This window comes from Bombina bombina, chromosome 8 (assembly GCF_027579735.1).
Source record: "Bombina bombina isolate aBomBom1 chromosome 8, aBomBom1.pri, whole genome shotgun sequence".
Taxonomy (NCBI): Eukaryota; Metazoa; Chordata; class Amphibia; order Anura; family Bombinatoridae; genus Bombina; species Bombina bombina.
Genome location: NC_069506.1, coordinates 59,507,835 through 59,527,799, shown reverse-complemented (window position 1 = coordinate 59,527,799; position 19,965 = coordinate 59,507,835).

The following is a 19,965-nucleotide window of genomic DNA, read 5'->3' as shown; positions in this document are numbered from 1 at the left end:
AAAAAGTTATACTTTCAAACTAAGATTTCTCAGTGTTTCAAATGATACAGGTTAACTTAACACTGTTCAGTTTACACTACAGCTGACTTAATTTTGAAATACATACAAACGAGCCTAAATCATGCATTTAACCATATCTAATGGTATGAGACCTAGTGCCACGGCTTATGGTTCCACCAAGACCATATAGAGTACAGCATTTTCAAAATCCATAAGTACAGCTGACAGATGGGAACATGTTTACACCATAATTGAAGTGTTGCTCTTGTTTGGGGGAAAAAACACAAACATATGTCAACCTTTTAAAAGTACTTTTCTTCATCTAGCCACCTACCGATAACATTAATCTACAATTTTGAATTCATAGAGTTTAATTTTTGTTTGCACATTTGCAAATCTGATTGTTTAAAAAGTGATCTATTAATTTCTGCAATTTTTTTATCATGCATGTCACACACTGTTTTGTTGTTGTTGTTTTTGTTGGTCTCTCCGTGAGAGTGGGTGTATATGTCTTTGTGCATTTTGTGTATGTCTGTGAGGGTGTGTGCGTATGTCTTTGTACTTTTTCTATTTGTGTCCCTGTGAGGGAGTGTGTATGTATGTCTTTGTGTATTTCCTCTTGATGCCTCTGTGAGGGTGGATGTGTATGACTTTTTTTTTATGTGGATGTCTCTTTGAGAGTGGGTGTGTATATGTATGTATGTCTGTGTTTTCTGTGGATGTCTCTCTGAGGGTGTGTGAGTATGTCTGTGTGTTTTCTTTGGTTGTCTCAGTGAGGGTGTGTGTATGTATGTGCAGTTTCTGTGGGTGTCTCTCTGAGAGTGTATGTCTCTCTGTTTTCTCTGGATGTCTCAGTGAGGGTGTGTGTGTGTCTCTATGTCTTTGTGTGTTTTATGTGGTTGTCTCTCTGTGTGTTGATGGATATATTATGTTAGTGGGTGACTTGTAACCGACACATGAGGGCATTTTGAAACTCATATGATTGTCTGTAATACAGCAAACAACACCCACAACTTCCTTTAACATGTTTCTTAGATAGACATATATGGACATTTTATGTTACTCCTCTAACTGCATTTCCTGTAGCCTCATGATGCGAGACTGCTATATAACTGCTGTGTATACTTACAGTAAACGGAACTAGTGAGAAACACTCTCTGTGTTTGTGTGCTTTCTTGCTGTTCCCCGGAGCTCTGGAGAATCGTGTTCAATCAAGGTCAGAAACCATTTGAACTTATAACCCTAACCTTATACTATGAAAGCAGAAGCAACAATAGGCTACTGCTATATATATATATATATATATATATATATATATACTGTTAACTATAATTATCTTGTACCTTCATACTTGTGGTAGTGTGTTATTAAAGCACTGACTCAGAAATGGTGTTAATTATCTTATTTTTTTATTATTATCAATAAGTTAAACAGAAACACACCACCACCCCTTGTCCATCAGTCATTTGTTGAACATGGCATTAACTTGGAGGCCCTGTTGGTCAAGACATGCCTGCAAAAACAACTCCATATCTTCTCTGTGCTGAAATACAAAGAGGAATGGCTCCCTTGCTTCTGGTTCTTCTCTTTGCATCACGTTATCTATGGCCTTCTGGCGGTCATCTTCATTCATTGACACATAACTTGGCATGGTTATGCGCCCACAGAACAGTGCCTCATTCTTGACAACCCATTGTATAGCAATGTGTAGATCTTTAATGATTGCTGGCTCCTGTGTCAAGCACATGGGAGGAAACTTAGTCATAGTCAGAATCAAAACTGTTATTTTCATAATAAATAAAAATTCATTTAAGGGACACTCAAGTCAAAAACAAACTTTTATAAATCAGAAAGAACATGCAGTTTCCAATTTAATTCCATTATAAAATCTGCTTCGTTCTCTTGTTATCCTTTGCTGAAGGAACAACATTGCACTACTGGCAGCAAGATGAACACATATAGGCCGCATTCGGGCAGCGCTCAGGAGCTAGTGGAGGCGCTTCACTTCCAGCGATGACGTGGCGCTAGGTGACGTCACAAGCAAGGGAGCTTAGAGAAAACGATCGCATGCGCATTGGGATCTGCTGCACAATAATGGACTTTGCGCATGCGAACGTTTTTAAATAAGCTCCCTTGTAGCTGACTGTAAAAATGTTTAAATTGTGTCTCTCTTTATTAGTGGAGGATTATTTTTATTTAAGCTGTTTACACAACACCGTTGTTCGAGAATGGTTTCCCCTGCCTCTCGGCAAACATCGGAACTCTGACCCACCTCCATTCAGCTGCTCTCAGCTCAGCCCCTGTAGCTTATCCTGCCACATTAAGCTAATAATAGTACGGGTGCTGAGCTGAGAGCAGCTGAATGGAGGTGGGTCAGAGTTCCGATGTTTGCCGAGAGGCAGGGGAAACCAGAGACTAGGGTTGCCACCTCAGCCATGTTTTCCTGGACACTTATGAGTTACACATGCTGCAGGGTGTGCAGGGAGGAACATGTATTGTGTTTCTGGACAGCACTATTCATATTCCTCCCTGCACACCCTGCAGCATGTGTAACTTATAAGTGTTCTGTATTTTAAGGGACAGGTGGCAACCCTACCAGAGACACTTGGGAAACAATTCTCAGCATAACACTGGATAAGAATGACAGCAGCATTTAGTACAGGGCAAATTGGAGATAGGTTACTTAACCTATCTCCAATTTGCCCTGTACTAAATGCTGCTGTCAGACTTATCCGCCTCACCTGTCCCTCCTCTGCTGCTTATAAAAACATGGCAGCCTCCACAGCAAAACGTGTGTGGAGGCTGCCATGTTGCCAAGCATCTGAGCTTGCTCTGAAAAGTGACAGCTTTTCCAGCAGGATGGAAGTGCTGGGACTTACGTCATCAGAGCACTCAAAAAATGCCAGGCATCTCACTTGCAAATGTGATGAAAACGCTAAAAGCGAGTCCCAGTTCGCTTGGAGCGCTGCCCGAACGGAGCCATAGTCATCCAATTGCAAAAGACAAATGTGTGCAGGAAAAAATCAGCAGCTAGCTCCCACTAGTGTTGAATATGTGCGTATTCTCTTTCAGCAAGGGATAACAAGAGAACAAAGCACATTTAAAAATAGATGTGAATTTATAAGTGTCTTAAAATGACATGTTCTATCTGAATCATGCAAGTTAAATTTTGAATTTACTATCCCTTTATCTCCTTAAGGACCACAGCTGTAACAGATGAAAAAAAATTAAATAGTAAAAATAATAAAAATAAATAGTTATGTAGGGTTAGGGTTAGATCTAGGCTTAGTGGTAGATCTAGGGGGAGGGTTGGGGTTAAAAGGTCACTGAAGGAGAAAAAGGTTAATCGTAAAAATTGAAAATTTGGTATTTCAAAACTCAGGACAAAATGAAGAAACTGTTTAGCCATGTTGTTTTCTCTGGGGTTGTAGATGCGTAACAGATTTTGGGGGTAAAAGTTAAAAAAAAAAAAGTGTGTTTTTTAATATTTTTAATCATAATTTATAAAAATATTTAGTAAAAATTATATGATATAATGAAAAGAATGGTATCTGTAGAAAGTCAATCTTATGGCGAGAAAAACGGTATATAATATGTGTGGGTACAGTAAAGGAGTAAGAGGAAAATTACAGCTAAACGCAAACACTGCAGCAATGTAAAAAGAGCCTTGGTCGCTAACACTAAAAAATTGGTAAAACAGTTAGGTCTCTACGGGGTTAAATACGGTAAAAAAAAAAAAGAAAGCAGCAAACCTTCTTCTTGTTTAAAGAGAACTTCCCCGTGGAGGTTGTGGATGTCACATTTTTGTTGTGTAGAGTGGAGCTTTAAATAGTTCAATATTGTTAATTTAAAACAGTAGATAATACATGAAAACTAAATAATTACTCCTGTGATTTCCTGAGATGATCTATTTATAACTTAGAATAATCATTACATTTGCTTATACTTTGCCTAATAGAACACAATAATAATAGAACGTTTTCTGAATGATTGTGCATAAAGTTTATTTAAAAAGAAAACAAAAAAAAAGTGTGTGTAGGGCCCAGTATGGGCCTGTAGCAGGCTAAGAGTTAAGGCTGCAGGAAAGTGGGATAGGAGATAGAGGGTTGGGTGCTAGATGCAACATTGTTGCAAGTTAGGTCAGGCCCCTCCTTACCTGGTAAAAAGCTGAGGTTTCCCTCCCAACTTCCTCTTCTCCATCCGATCCAGGCTGTGAAGTGTTTTTTCTTTTTTCTGTCCTGCTCAGTTTTTTCTCCTTTTTTCTGACCACCATGCATCGTTCAAGGCGTTCAGTTCTCCCACCTAGACGCTATCAGGATAATGACACACTTGGTCAGCCACATGGGGGGGTCATTTGGGCCTGTTTTACCCCCTTTCTCAATTACTAATTTGCCCCCATCGCAAGCGCAGGCACCAGAGGCCAATCCTTTCCATGCCCCCCTCGCCGGCGCAGCGACCCCCCTTTGCGCACCTTCCGCTGTTGTGGGCACCCCTTCCCGACTTCTAAATACGTTACCGGAGCCTCCGGTAAACTATCTTCAGGCTTCTCGGCCTACTTCCGGTTGCGCACTTGCATTGGCCGCGCGACCGGAAGTAGGTGTGTGGACTTCCGGTGCGGCCATTATTCACAGCGGCGGCACCGGAGCGGCAGCAACAGCAGCGGTCTCTCATGGGCTCGAAGGTGAGCACCAAGAGGGAACGTTGCTTCAAGGGGGGCATGTGGCAACCAGGGAAGGAGGCCAGAATGCAGTTAGCACACCCGGTCAGGGCGTAGCAGGTCACGCTCAGGGTGTCAGATCCCCAATCATTAGAGGGAGAGGTAGGGGGACAAAGACAGTTAGGAGGGGAGTTAGGACTTCAACACAGCCACGCCAGAGTTACCTTAGAAGATGGGGGAGAGCCACTATTAGCAGGGGTTTCAGGCCACTGCAATTTTATAATGCTGTAATACCCGCTGCTGCGAGTGAGAGGGGGAATGTGAATGAGCAGCAATTTTATAATGCTGTAATACCCGCTGCTGCGAGTGAGAGGGGGAATGTGAATGAGCAGCAATTTTATAATGCTGTAATACCTGCTGCTGCGAGTGAGAGGGGAAAAATGCCTAATGATGTCTCTAGTTCCTTCCTGGAGGATGGGGCCTTCATGCTAATAACTGCTGTTATCTTCTTTGGATCAGGCTTTAAACCCTCTTTGGTTAGAAGGTGTCCAAAATATGTAACCTCTTCTACCCCAATTTGCATTTTGTTTGGATTGAGTTTAAGATTTTTCTCCCGACACCGCTTGAGTAAGGCAATAAGGTTTTCGTCATGTTCTGTACGATCCTTTCCATAAACCAGCAAATCATCAATTATTACTTCAACACCATGTAGACCAGCAATCAACTCATGTGATTTCTTTTGAAATATCTCCTGAGCAGAAGCAATGCCGAAAGGTACCCTTGTGAAACGCCATCGTCCAAAGGGGGAGTTGAAAGTGGTCAGGTGACTGCTGGGTTCATCAAGACGCAATTGCCAGTAACCAGATTGTGCATCTAGTACACTAAACACTGTTGCTCCTACTAGCTTGTGAGCTATATCATCTATGGTGGGGAGTTTGTAGTGTTCTCTCATTATTACTTTGTTCAAATCACGTGGGTCAATGCAAATACGAATTGCGCCTGTGTTTTTCTTCTCTACCACAACCATAGAACTGACCCATTCTGATGGTTCTGTGACCTTTTTTACTACCCCCAACTTCTCCATCCTAGTTAATTCTTGTTTGACTTTAGCCTCAAGGGATAGAGGTATTTTCCTTGGGGCATGAATGACAGGCTGTGCACCCTCTTTTATACGTATGCGGCTAATCCCCGGGAGGCACCCTAGGCCTTTGAATAGATCACTGTACTCATGCTTAATGTTGTCCTTTGACAGTTCGCTGCACCCACCATCCACAGCCATAATGATCTTTACAAGTCCAATATCTTTACTTGTTTTTAGACCTAATACTGCTGGGGCTTTTGTTTCTATCACAAACAATTGTAAGACCTTTTCAGATCCCTTGTAAAAACATTTTGCATGGCAGCGACCCATCACTTTCAGCTTTTCACCACCATATCCCAACAGTTTTGGTAGGTCTTGAGTCTCTAAGGGGAATTCATTTCTAAGGAGTTCCAGGTATGTGTGGCTTGGCACACAGTTTACTTGTGCCCCTGTATCTATTTTGAATGTGACTGGAGTTTTGTGAGCCCCTATCTGTAGGGTTACATTTGCTTCATCTGCAGACTTGTGTGATTTCTGTACTGCTGCAAGATATATTGGGGTGCAATCTGAGTCTAACCCTGCATTGTCATCATTGTCCTCTATGGCGTGTACAGCCTGTGTTTGTGTCCTTGCAATATGTGAAAACAGTTTACACACCCTGGCAAAATGTCCTCTTTTCTTGCATTTATTACATATCTGCCACCTTGCAGGACAGGCAGCATTTTTGTTGTGCATGTTTCCACAGTAGCCACAGGTTGCTTGTGTGTTACTTGTCCCAGTGTCCCACTTGCCTTTCATCCCCTTGTGTCCTCTTTCTTGCCAGTATCTGCTGCTTTGATTTTCTATAGCACTGATCTGGTATTGTGTTCCTTCCAGTACCTGCATGTCCTTTCTTGACATTTCATATGCTCTAGCAATCCTGATGGCTTTCTCAAGATTTAAATCTTCTTCCTGCAGCAGCTTTTCCTGAACTTCTTTAAACTTACTGCCCATCAGAATACGGTCTTTTATCATATCACCTGCATCATAAAAAGCACAGTCTTTGGCAAGCAAGCGCAGCTGTGTCACCCATTCATCCACAGATTCGCCTCCACACTGATTCCTCTCATAAAACATTTTCCTCTGCACTGTGGTGTTTTTCCTTGGATTGCAGTATGCTTCAAACTTTGCAAACAATACCTCTGGTTTTTTTTTGTCATCTGCAGTGATATCCCCACTTGCCTGCCAGGCTCTGCATACATCACGTCCCTTTTGTCCCACACATATCAAAAAGTGTGCTGCCTTCTGTTGATCAGTCCATCTGTCTGCATCTGGGCCTGCAAACACAAGTTCAATCAGCTCCCTCCATTTTGACCAATTGTCAGAAATGTTCCCTGACTCTAAATCCAGAGAAGGAATGTTCTTTGTGTTGCTGTTTGCTGCCATGTCACTTTTCACCCCACTTCTGGTACCATGTGATGATCTTTATAATGTATTAGCAAACAGCAAGGAGAGAGAACAGGAATACAGACTTTATTCAGCAGCATCCATCTTAACAATAACTGCCCGCCCCCTCCAATCACATTACTAAAATGTTAACTGTTTGTAGTGCACAGAGTGAACTAAGCATAACTATTGAACTTAAACTATAACATAAAGCATACACATCATTACAGTGACTAATCTAGGAAATCATAATGCTGTGAGTGATATTGTTGTGAGTGATATTGGTAACACATTCAATGATGACGGCACGCATGTTAGGGGAATGAATGCTGGGCAAATGCCTCATGTTGTGGGAGTCAGCAACGCTGCTGCTGCTGCAGGTCTGTCTGCAAATCAGTCCATGGGTATGCGTGAGAGTATGAGTATGGATGCAGGCCAAGCACAGCATATTGCTCCCATTAATTTAAATGCATTAATTGAGCCAATTCGCCAACATTTAACTTCATCCCTGACTGCTAATATGTCTGCACCTTTAAACAACTTCCAAAGTGCTCGCGAATTGGTTTCTCTCTTACAGGGAGTAATTGGAACAGCTCCAGTGCCATCGGAGGCTCCAGTCGCCATGAGTTCAGCGGAAGTGGTCACGCAGAATCCATCTGCAGCGCAGCCGTCTTCCAACACTCATCAGCCACAGCAACCAGCTCAGCAACAACAACAGCAGCCGGTGCAGGATACCAATACCCAGACCGCACAGCCGGGAGTGTCACATGGTGAGCGTTCTGTTTTTGTACACGAACAGGAAGACACTACTGACACTTCACACACAGACACAGGTTCTGATAGTGATACATCGCTAGGCTTACAGGGGAAGGGATAGAAAAAAATGTTCCGCATGATTAAAAAAATCTTGAAGGAGGGTGTAGGCGCAGCGAAGCAGCAATCCAAAAAAAATAGCGCTCCCGATGAGCTAAGCTCCCCCCAGCAGGCAAATAGCAATGCGGATTTGCAAGCCCTACCCCCTATCAGAGCAATCTCAGAGAGAAGGGCAGCTTTGTATGGGGATGCCAGCCCCGGTGAAATTTACTCCTTGCACGCGCATCTGCGTAAAAAGACAGTTACAAAAATTCACCAAGGGAAGTACGTTAATATTTTCGATTTGTCTGTAGAGGCGTACAGACAAAAGGAAAAGAGTGCTGAAGGGACTGGCCCAAAGAAATTCAAGCGCCCTGACTCATTCGATGAGTGGCTGCAATGTTTTAGGGTCTTCTCTTCATGTTATTTGGAGAAGTACCCTTCTCAGAATTTAGCAATATTGAAATATACAGACACCATACACTGGATCCAGCGTAATCGCGGTGAAGGCGTTTGGAGGGAATATGACTCCGAGTTCAGGAGGAAAATGTCGGGCAATCCCTCCTTAACTTTTGATTGCACTGACAATCAATTATGGCAGCGTATGGATCCCCATAAGGGACCAGCAGCGCAGGGCGCCCCCTCGGCTAATCAGCAGTCCTTTCGGAACGCAAGGCTGCGGAGGAGGGGAGGCGCCTGTTGGGCCTATCAGGAAAAAAAGTGCGATAAAGGAAGCGCATGCACCTTTAGACACACATGCAAATTTTGTACAGGATCCCATCCTGGGGCCGATTGCAATAAAAGAAAAGATGGAGGCAACAACAGTAGAGCCCCCGGATCATTTACTGCTCAGAAGGGCGGAAACCCCAGTGAGGGTCCACGCGCTTAAGCCCTGGCTGTTGGCCTACCCAGATCAGGCCATGGCCAGAATGCTATGGGAGGGGTTTTCATTTGGATTTAGGATTCCACTATTTCATAGGGTGCAGGGAGCACATATGCAGAGAAATTTATTGTCTGCATACCAACACCCTGAGGTGGTGTTGGAAAAAATCAATAAAGAGGTATCCCTGGGCCGCATGGCTGGCCCATTTCCTAAACCACCGCTAAAAGGTTTAACCATATCCCCTTTGGGTGTGGTCCCAAAGAAAGAGAAAGGGAAATTTAGACTTATCCAGCATCTTTCTTATCCGAAAGGCACTTCCGTCAATGACGCAATTGACCCCCAGCTAAGTTCCGTGCGCTATCAATCTTTTGATAGCGCTCTGGACTTGGTTAGACAGGCTGGAAAAGGCGCTCTACTCGCAAAATTGGACATAGAGTCTGCCTTCCGGTTGTTGCCTCTCCACCCTTCAGTTTTCCCTCTTATGGGATGTAAATTTCAGGGTTTGTACTACGTGGATCGCTGCCTCCCTATGGGATGCTCCCTGTCATGTGCGCTTTTTGAAGCATTTAGCTCATTCCTACACTGGGTGGTTGCCAGTGAGGCAGGCAGCGAGGCAATACCGCATTACCTAGACGACTTCCTCCTTGTGGGTGGATCTGACTCAGGCGACTGTCTGAATCTAATGAACAGCATGCGCGGTATTATGGCCAAATTTGGAGTACCTCTCGCAGAGGACAAAACACAGGGCCCCGCGACATGTTTAGTTTTCCTGGGCATTGAAATTGACACATTGGAAATGGTATGTAGGTTGCCCACTGACAAAATTGAAGCAATGCTGGAGGCGGTTCGTGCGGCCGTTTCAAAGAGGGCCCTTTCCTTGAAGCAGTTGCAATCATTGCTAGGGCTCCTTAATTTCGCTTGCAAGGTAATACCTATGGGCAGGATCTTTAATCGTAGGCTGGAAAGACAACTGAGTGGAAGAACGAAACCTACTCAGAGGATTCGCCTTACGGTGGACCTGCTGGCGGATCTGAGGGTCTGGGAGGTTTTTCTAAAATCCTTCAATGGCGTGCGTGTCTGGCGCTCAGACCCCATATCTAGTCAACTGTTACATCTTTTTACGGATGCGGCAGGATCACATGGGTACGGGGCTTACTTCCGGGGGGAATGGAGCGCAGAGCCTTGGCCGGCCTCCTGGTACCTCCCGGGTTTCACCCGTAACCTAACCCTCCTGGAGCTTTTTCCCATAGTCCTGTCAGTGGAACTCTGGGGATCCAGATTCTCAAACAAGACTATCATATTCTGGACTGACAACACCAGTGTTGTCTTTGCAATTAACAACCTGTCGGCCACCTTGGCCGTGGTGGTAACGCTACTGCGGCACCTGGTATTGCGTTGCCTGGAACTCAACATTCAGTTCCAGGCGAAGCATGTGCCGGGTGTCAATAATGTGGTAGCAGACGCCCTGTCCAGATTTGAGTGGGATAGTTTTAGACGCTGTGGGTTTACGTTGTCCTGATTTTCTTTGGCAGCTGGTCGCTCCTGGGTAGCCCTATTGCCAATCGTACGTTCTTCCTTAGCCCCCTCCACCTGGCGCACTTACTTGAAACTCTGGAACGAATGGGACCAGTTTTGCCGGTCCAGGGGCATGGATGCCGCACAAGGGAACATTGCATCTCTGTGTGATTGGCTGGTGAGTCTTCACAACATAGGCACGCGTCAGGGTTCACTACAGTCCAAATTAGCTGCATTGTCATTTTTTTATAAAGCTCTGGGGCTCCCGGATCCAACTAACTCATTCTTCATTCGGCAAGTTGTAAAAGGGTGGGGCAGGATCTATCCAAGGCAACCTGATTCTAGGGAACCCATCACACAAGACTGCCTAGATAAGCTGATATTGTCACTTGATAGCTCATGCTACTCCCCATTTGAGGCATCACTGTTTAAGGCAGCGTTTGCGCTGGCCTTTGCGGCCGCCCTCCGGCTGAGTGAGTTAGTAGCCCCCTCTAAGCGTGCGGCGGGTTGCGGAGTTCAAGTGGAGCATGTGAGGGCGGCCGTTGACTCCCTGCTCCTGTTTATCCCGCGCTCAAAAACGGATCAGTCAGGCAGGGGCGCTTGGCTGCACATTGCGCCCAGGCCGGGCAGCATTTCCTGTCCAATAGTGTTTATGAACAGTTATTTAGCTTTGCGCCCTTCTTTGCCAGGACAGTTTTTTATCCACGCTGATGGATCAGCTCTATCTAAGTTCCAGTTCGGTAGGGTCTTGAAACAAGCAGCAGCGAACGTAGGCTTAGATAGCAGTAGGATCGCCCCTCATTCCTTTAGAATAGGGGCGGCGACGCAGGCCGCAAGCGTAGGTCGCTCCAGCGAGGACATAAAGCGGATGGGTCGGTGGCGCTCTAATTGCTTTAAGAAATACGTCCGCCCCATTGTTTAATACAGACATTTTGTGTGCACACACTAAACTATTTGTCTCCGCAGGTCCAAATCAAGGAGCGAAGCAGATTTGGATTGTGGGGCATTCTTTCATCCACTGGGCTTCGATTCGTTGCTCCTCCCTCCCCTTGGGTCAGAATCTGGGGTTCCCCCTAAGCAAAGCCTCAATTAGATGGTTAGGTAATAGGGGGATGTGTTGGCCGCAGCTGGGGGAAGTAATTTCTGGTGCCCTCTTAAGATGGGGAAAACCACACCTCTTAATCCTTCACCTGGGGGGGAACGATGTAGGGTCCGTCCCTGTGCTAGAACTAGTCAAAATTATGCAGTCGGACATCGGCTGGCTTCAGACACGAATCCCTGAGGTAGTTATTGGCTGGTCTAATATAGTCCCTCGCCTGTATTGGAGGCATATTTCGACCCATACGGCGGCATATAGAATTAGAAAGAAAATCAATGCGGCTTTATCAAAAACCGTCACGGGAGCAGGTGGCTTCGTGGTACGGCACGAAGCCATCTCAGCCGACAGAACCGAGCTCTATCGTAGAGATAAGGTCCATTTATCAGACGTAGGGTTGGATATTTTTATAAAGGATATCCAGGGAGCTATTTCATCCTTCCTGTAAGTCAGGTTGTGGTTGTGGCGGCAAGTCCATTTTAATGCTCCTTGTGGCGGGAGGTCACGGTCCTGTTGCGCAGGAAAAGGTCGCTAGGGGTGAGTCGTGGCCATAAATGGGAGGGGTGGTAGGCCTCAAGTGCACGTGGGGTAACCTCCCTCTCTCCCCATTGGGGGATGGTCACGTGATCTCTGCAACCCCTCAGCGTCATTTCCTTTGAGCAGAGACCCCTCTGCTGCTCGTTCCCGTTGGGCCGTTGACCTCCTTTGCTGTTCTGGGCTTATATAGTCTATGCCGCCATTTCCGGTTCTGTTGGTTAAAAGTTATATAGGTAGTTTTAATAAAAATTTGACCGTGACGGTTAAAATTTTTCCCATTTAAGAATGTGTCTGCGTCTTTATTTATTCACAATGGTTTATGTTACAAGTTACTAAGTTAAGTTAGTTAAGTTAAGTTAAGATTGTTCTTCTACACTCCTGGAAACGCCCCGGTAAGCATTTAATCCCTTAAACGTTTTCTGAATGATTGTGCATATTGGTTGTTTGATACATTAAAGTTTTATTGAAAAAAAAAAAAAAATTGCAGTGGAGGTCACATGTTTCCTGTCTAGAGTGGAGCTCCAGTCTGCAGATAGACTACTTTGCAGCCTTCTGCAAACTAACAAAAGGACCCACAATATAGCTGTTTTTTGTGCTGCTTGTCCTGAATTAGACACAGAAGGACCCCAAATATAGGTGCCCTCTGTGTTGCTTGTCCTGAATTACAAATAAAGAGTCCAAAATGTAGCTGCATTCATTGCTTTTCTTTGTTTTTGCTTTCCCTGAATTAGATGCTGATTTTCTTGTATTCATTTTTTGTAATAATAATTTTATTGCATTAATTTATTGATTATTATTATGAATGTAAACTGATTAATTTTCAGTTATAAGTACTGTTTTGCGCCTATATACCAATCTTTCAATCCATTTTTTGTCCAATAGACTTTGCAGACATCCCAAGTCTCCCTGAAGTTCAGGGAGTCTCCCTGATTGTAATAGCGGCTCCCTGATGCCAGCAAATGGACTGCAATCTCCCTGAAACTCCAAGTACCATGAACCAATGTGGCCCAAATCCAGAAAAGTGTTTCTTTAAGGAATGCCTTTAGCTGCTGGGACGTTATAGAACCCTTAAAGCATGCATCAGTAACCAAAAAGCCCCCCCCTCCTGATTTTAATAAAATAAAACACGAATACTAACTTATTTACTGCACGTAATTAAACTTCGTATTCTAAAATATTTGAGCATTCAACTAGTGTACAATCACTGGAAAATAGGTTTGTTGTATGTGGTTGTGCAATAAAGCTACTTTTTTATGTGACTTTAGTGGGAAGCTACTTTAATGATGTCTCTCTTGTTTAGGGTTTCAAGGTGTCCAATATATAAATGGGATGGGGGTGCAGTAGCGGGAGAAGCCACCTCCCTGAAATGAGTTTTTGCAGGTTGGGATGTCTGACTTTGTATCTTTGGTGGTGGGGGCCACTAAAAATACCTGGTCAGGTAACATAGCCAGCGTCGCAGAGCTTATTAAAGTGAAAGTTAACTTACAATGTTTGCGATCCACAGTTATATTTTTTACCCAAAAATAATAGCAGTTTCATTCATCATTTTTTTCCTATTTTTCTATTTGCAGAGTTATCGCCGCAATAAATTACATTTTTTCTATCTCCTAAATCAGCCCGTTATTTACTCATATTTTTCTGCCTTGGTCACGTTTTACATCTACCCAATTGAGATTCTGGCCGTTAGGCGGCCGTCAAATTACGTCACTGTTACAAACTGCTGTTTGTAACTGGCCCTTTAAATGAAAAATTGCCCTGCTTCCCTGGATTTTGGAGAAGCCTATTTGCCAGCCTCCTTCCACATGACTATGGCCCCTGGAAGATTGTGCCCCTGAGGACATATTGACTTTTGTTGGGTGTGTGTGGCCCTTTAAGAACCATCTGGGGACATATTGTGACTTTAATGAACAATGCCCCTTTAAGACTATGTCCCCAGACCTGTGAAATGACTTGTCCCTGGCTTTCTCCCACTTGGTTCAGTTTCATTGTGTGCCATTAAGAGTTAAATTTTGTTCAGCTTCAAGAAACCTATTCTACATACAAGTCTGCTGGGATTAGCTCTAATTAGGTTTAGTGATCAACTTTCCCATTGTCGAATCAGACTAGTATTGATAAGGTGGACTGCATTGTTTTATTGTGTGTAATGTTATCTGCTGAAGTAAATGTTGTGGCCTGTCAAAGGGAGTGTCTCTCTATCTAATATCAAATGTGTGATGGGGGATTTTATGCCTCCCCCTGAGAGTGTCCTGTTTGCATGTAACCTCAATAAAAAGGAGGCTGTGTGCTCCAGCACATCAGACCTATTTTCTGTCCCTCTAACTTGCAGCTTTGACTCATGTTTGTAGGGGACAGCTTCAGCTAATATCACTACAGGGATTGCTGACTATGGTGCTGATGATTCTTTGGTGAGCGCTAGGAGCATCCTTTTCTACGGTCCAACTTCCAGCCAGCCTGGAGGCAACCGTAACATTTGGCGGCAGCGGTGGGATTGGCGTCCTAGCGCAAGGAGCAGCACCACAACAGCACTGGTATCGTAGGAAAGTTATTGAGGGCAACGCTAGCCACTGCACAGCGTCCCTACCTACAGCAGCATGGAGCTGACAAGATACTGGTCAGAACCCTGTGAAGAGCACCTCAACCTGATCCGTCGCTATGAGGGCGCGGATTTCGTTCCAGAGGTAAAGAGGCGGCTAGTCCGATATGGTCCAGACCCTGCGCAGGAGGTAGTCAGTCGCCTCATCCGGGAATTGGCTACTGAGAACGAAGCAGCACGAGCCTTTGAGCGCCAACTGTGGAGTTTGAGGGTATGGACACCTGGTCTCTCTCCCCAGCCGCAGCATGTTCCACAGGGAGAGGAGAGCAGCGACCTCCCTCCCCAGCGGCAGTATACCGTGCAGAGGGAAGAGACAACCAGTCCCCTTCCCCAGCCAGAGATACCAGAGGCAGCAGGCCTCATAGACTGGTCCTGGGAGGACCCCCAGCAGGCAGGTGGAGATGGGACCGCAGTCTCTCTACCGGCCCTACAGGGATGCTGGGCAGGCGGCCCAGATCCCCAGCGACAGACCCAGCTACAGGGAGGGGAGAGCATCGACCTCCCTCCCCAGCCGGAGTGTGCCTTCCAGGGAGAGGAGACAACCGGTCTCTCTCCCCAGCTGCAGCATGTTCCACAGGAAGCGGAGAGCATCGACCTCCCTTCCCAACGGCCACCGGAGTATCAGGAGGAGGAGGTAAGCCAATCTCCCCCTCCCCAGCTAACTCCTAACTTGGGCCCAGGGTTAACAGTGGAGATGTTAACCCCCACTGACCCCCACGTTCCCTTTGCCACCGGGCAGGACTATGCCCCAATTCCCCCAGCAGAAGAGCTGGCATCAGAACAGAGCGCTGCTGGCCTCTGCCCTACAGACCCCCTTGTTACAGGACTGGCCTGCAAACCCCTCACCCCAGCAGAAGCGCTGGCACCAGGGCAGAGTGCCGCTGGCCTCTGCCCCCCAAGTACCATCAGCTATTTGCCCAGCTGCGCCAGGAAGGCCGAGGATGCTGCACTTTCATCCTGCAACCTGGAACTTACAGGCCAGTACTACGTATTGTGGGGGGGCTACTTTGCTGCTAGCGATTATTTGTGGGTGGGTTGCGAGACTAACTTGGGCACTGACCGGCAGAAGGTCAGGTGCCTGGTTAGTCTCCCTCCAAAAGGGGAGATATGTTACAAACTGCTGTTTGTAACTGGCCCTTTAAATGAAAAATTGCCCTGCTTCCCTGGATTTTGGAGAAGCCTATTTGCCAGCCTCCTTCCACATGACTATGGCCCCTGGAAGATTGTGCCCCTGAGGACATATTGACTTTTGTTGGGTGTGTGTGGCCCTTTAAGAACCATCTGGGGACATATTGTGACTTTAATGAACAATGCCCCTTTAAGACTATGTCCCCAGACCTGTGAAATGACTTGTCCCTGGCTTTCTCCCACTTGGTTCAGTTTCATTGTGTGCCATTAAGAGTTAAATTTTGTTCAGCTTCAAGAAACCTATTCTACATACAAGTCTGCTGGGATTAGCTCTAATTAGGTTTAGTGATCAACTTTCCCATTGTCGAATCAGACTAGTATTGATAAGGTGGACTGCATTGTTTTATTGTGTGTAATGTTATCTGCTGAAGTAAATGTTGTGGCCTGTCAAAGGGAGTGTCTCTCTATCTAATATCAAATGTGTGATGGGGGATTTTATGCCTCCCCCTGAGAGTGTCCTGTTTGCATGTAACCTCAATAAAAAGGAGGCTGTGTGCTCCAGCACATCAGACCTATTTTCTGTCCCTCTAACTTGCAGCTTTGACTCATGTTTGTAGGGGACAGCTTCAGCTAATATCACTACAGGGATTGCTGACTATGGTGCTGATGATTCTTTGGTGAGCGCTAGGAGCATCCTTTTCTACGGTCCAACTTCCAGCCAGCCTGGAGGCAACCGTAACAGTCACCCTCCCACATCTTAGTCTGCGCATGCGCACCTTTTTTGTGACTAATTGTGTTTAGAGCGCGTTCCAGTTTCGCGCATGCGCATTAGCGTGCTCCTATTTTGGATACGGTATCTCCGCGGAGCGCATGCGCGTTAAACTGTGTCACGACGATTCGCGCATGCGCATTAGAAAGGGACTTCGTGCACGAGCATTAGATATACGTATAGAGCGTGTGGGACCACTCTATACGTCAAATTACAGAAATAGAGGAAGTAGAGGGAGGGAGGAGTTCGCCCAGCAACGGTAATATAAAATATATAGTTAAAAAGTCTAATTTTGGAAAAACAAATATTTAAAAAAGTTAGCGACCATATTGCTGTTAGTATTTTGCTCTTATTGATGAATTCTGGAGCTATTAACTTAACTTTCACTTTAATAATTATTTACAAAAGAACTCACACTATCCTCAAGGCGCTGTTATTTCCATTTCTTTTTATTCATATGTAGCCCTTCCTGTTGAACATTTACACCTGTATACATTCTGCAGGAGAAGTTGCCTAGGCAACTATTAGACTGGTTGGTCATGTGATCAAGTGAAACTGAAAGAAGAGTGTAAGACACAGGAGGAAGCAGACATGTCAGAGCAGTGAAGGTGTGTGTGAGGCCTGGCTGTGTGAGAGCTGCAGACTTCATCTTGTAAAGTAACAGCATTCCTCTGCTGATTTAGTGTATGCTGCCAGCTGCAGTCTGTCCCTGTTAGAGAGCTGTGGAGAAGAATGCAGACAAAGTAAATGACTGGCAGACCTTGGAGTTTTCTTTCAGCCTGTGCAGAATCCTGTCAGTGGTAAGAAGTATCCTCTCTCCTTGTCATACTGACAGGGCATTCTGTCCATCACATAAACTTATAAACAGCTCTTCCTGTGGATTGCAGTTTCCTATGAGCTGCAACTGTTTAAATGCATGTGGATTACCTTAAAGGGCCCCAACATTTATGTGCACCAACTGGTACCCATCAGCCATTAGGGTGAAGCCTGAGGGTGGGTTCGCAGGTGGTTTGGGAGGGTGCTGGGCCTGGTTAGAGAGAGTCGGTGTGTTAGTTAGCCACTGTATTTCTTGCCTTATTTTTATTTACCATAATCCTTTAATACATGTTCATACTGTTTTACTGTTATTACTGTGTGTGTTGTAGTTATTTATTATGTTCCTGTCTGGGAAACCCATTCTTGCCCTGGATGCCCAGTCAGGTGGAGGCACTGCCACAGTCATGTACCCCAACTCCCAGGTAGCGGAGACTCAGGATCAGCCTGCAGAGCACATGGAGGTAGCTGGGGTAAAGACCCACAGGGGTAATTGTGAGCCTAGGCCAAACCCCGTTACATTTGGTGGTACTGCTGAGATAAATTGGGGTACACCCAGTAAGGATCTGTTAATTCCCCGGCCCACACTCCCATTTGTAACAGATTGGGCCCAGCAACAGAAGGTACCATTGCATCATGCAGTGATGATATGCCAGGTACCTCCCTATAGTGAGATAAAACATGTCACCAAGTGCGTAGAGATTATACTGGGAATAGAGATGGCTACCATCAGAGACATCCTGCATGATTCATACGGTCAAACTTACATGTTAGTATATTCCCATGCAGATTTGAGAGGCCGTCATAGGCCTACATGTCTATACCTTCTTGAAACAGCTCCTGAAGGATGTCGCTTAGTGTACGCTCTCCCTGATAAGGAGGAAGGGGTTACACTGCAGCAACCCTCCACTATAGGCCAAAGAGACTTTAATGTATCAAGTTATTCCCAGATTCTGTCCCCTTTGTCAGAGAAACCCCCCAGGAGATTACCGGTTACCCCTGTAGAGACTGGGGCCATCCCCAAACGAAATGTCTACTTTTCCAGTGTGCAAGGGACAACTGCCCCTAAGACCCCAGATCTAGTGGTTCCCTCATCTCCAACATCCCCAAAACCAGGCGATTCCCTATTGAGAACCACAAGTTCAGGAGAGAGTAACATATCTGAAATACTGCAAAAACTCTCAGAAGCCATAGTAACAGCTACCCATACCCACAGTTACCGTAAGCTGAAAGTGTTTTCTGGGAATCAACCTGTTCCTGCCGGGGAGGAGCCCTTTAAGGCCTGGAAGGATAATGCTGTACAATTATTGGAAGAATGGTCTTGTACGGATAACATAAAAAAACAACGGATAATGGAGAGTCTTCGTTTCCCAGCTACAAATATGATAAGGCTGTTTAGGGGAGTGAATGAACAAGCTACCGCACAAGATTACCTGAAAGTTTTGCAGGATGCGTATGGAAAATCTGAGGACTCTGATGATCTATTAATCAAGTTCCTAGCCACTAAACAGAAGGAACATGAGAAAGCTTCAGACTATATCAATCGATTACAATTGTCACTGGGAAAACTGTTTCATAATGGAGCAGTCACTGCATCTGAGTTGGATGCTCGACTATCCAAACAAATTCAGAAGGGAGGCCTTAGCAATGATCCAGTCATGATCATGTTAAGAGTTAAGTTGGATGATCAAGTCTTGTCCTATTCCACACTGATCCGAAAAGCAAAAATACTGGAGAACCAAATGTCCCCATCTCCTCCACAAAAAGGAAATTCTTCTAAAGCTGCAGATAAAGAGGATATGGAACTGTTCGTCCTTAAAAAAAAGGTAGCTGAATTAGAATTATTGTCTAAGTCATCGCCAAGAAGAACAGATTATTCTCCTACCAGGAGGCAGCACCGCAGGGAGACCACAGGAAGGTTATTCCCAGAGGAACAGTCCCCCCGAGGGAACTGTTTTAAGTGTGGAAAATCAGGGCATTTCAAGCGGGAGTGTCCCACTAATTCATCAGATACAGAAGTGGATGTGCTAGCTATTGAGCTGGAGGAGGCTCAAGCTACCAGTCCTTTCAGGAAAAGAGGAAAAAGAACCACACCCATATTATCTGTGGGGGCCAAGATCGGGCCCAAATCTCTGATACAGTTACAAATAGAAGATATTCATGCCTCGGCCTTGTTAGATACTGGATCCCAGGTCACCATCATTAATAGAGACTTCTATGACCATCATCTAAAACATATTCCCCTGGAGCCAGCAGGAGAGTTGCAGTTGTGGGGAGTGGGATCTCAGGCCCAGCCTGTAGAGGGATGTATAAGAGTGACAATAACAATCCCACAGTTAAACACAGGAATGATCTGCCCTATGGAATTGGAAGCTCTTGTATGCTCCATGAAGAAAACAATGTGCGCCCCAATAATTTTGGGTACCAACGCAAGAATGGTGCAGGACATGTTCAGGGCCTACCTAACTGAAGTGGGAGATGTATCTCTAACCAGACTGATGGAAGTCAGCCCTGTTCTAGGGAAAGAATGCCATCGACTAGCCCTACAAGCTAGACCAGGATCATGCCACTACTCGGGGAAAGAACCTTTATTTGTAAGGCCTGGAGAGACTAAGA